The sequence below is a fragment of the Pygoscelis adeliae genome, unplaced genomic scaffold (genome assembly GCF_000699105.1).
Source record: "Pygoscelis adeliae isolate BGI_AS28 unplaced genomic scaffold, ASM69910v1 Scaffold590, whole genome shotgun sequence".
NCBI lineage: Eukaryota > Metazoa > Chordata > Aves > Sphenisciformes > Spheniscidae > Pygoscelis > Pygoscelis adeliae.
The window spans coordinates 483,796-484,423 of record NW_008823962.1 but is presented as its reverse complement, the minus strand read 5'-3'; positions in this window follow the sequence as shown (position 1 = coordinate 484,423).

Sequence of the window (628 nt, the reverse complement as noted above, 5' to 3'; positions counted from 1 at the left end):
AGCGAGCCGCTTTAGCACTGCCCCAAAAAGAGAAGAGACGCCAAAAAGCGCACGCTCAGGCCCAGTCTTTGCTGGGACACCTCCTTCCCATGAGGTACGGGTAGACCTCGTGCTTCCAGCGCTCAGCGGGGTCTGCAGACCGTGCGGCCTCCCCAGAAAACACAGAGAATACTTCACCTTGAAAGTGATCTCTGCCAGGCACCGCAGAAGCGGAAGATGGGAAGTCCCAAGTACACCTCATTCTGAACAGTCTCCTTACGGGCACTTCTTCCCCTTAGGGATGTATTCACCACACGTCTTGCAACTAAAAAAGAAGAAAGAGAAGTCTGTAACACATCAAAAGAAAAGAACAAACAGAACAAGAAAAGTCCAAGTGATTTTCGGGCTGCGTCAGCCCAGGTTCTGAGCAATGGTTATTTTCTCCTTTGGAAATTCAGTACCTACTCTTCAAAGAGCCCCAAAATCACCCACAGCATCTCTTCCCTCTCCCTTATCCCTTTTCTTCTGGTCTGTGCCACCTCTGACGGCTGCTGGCAGCAGCTCCCCTGCCGCCTATCGAGGCGAAACAATTCCAAAGCAAACTCTTCTCTTCCCCCGCCGCTTCCTCGCGGGCAGCGCAGCCCCCACT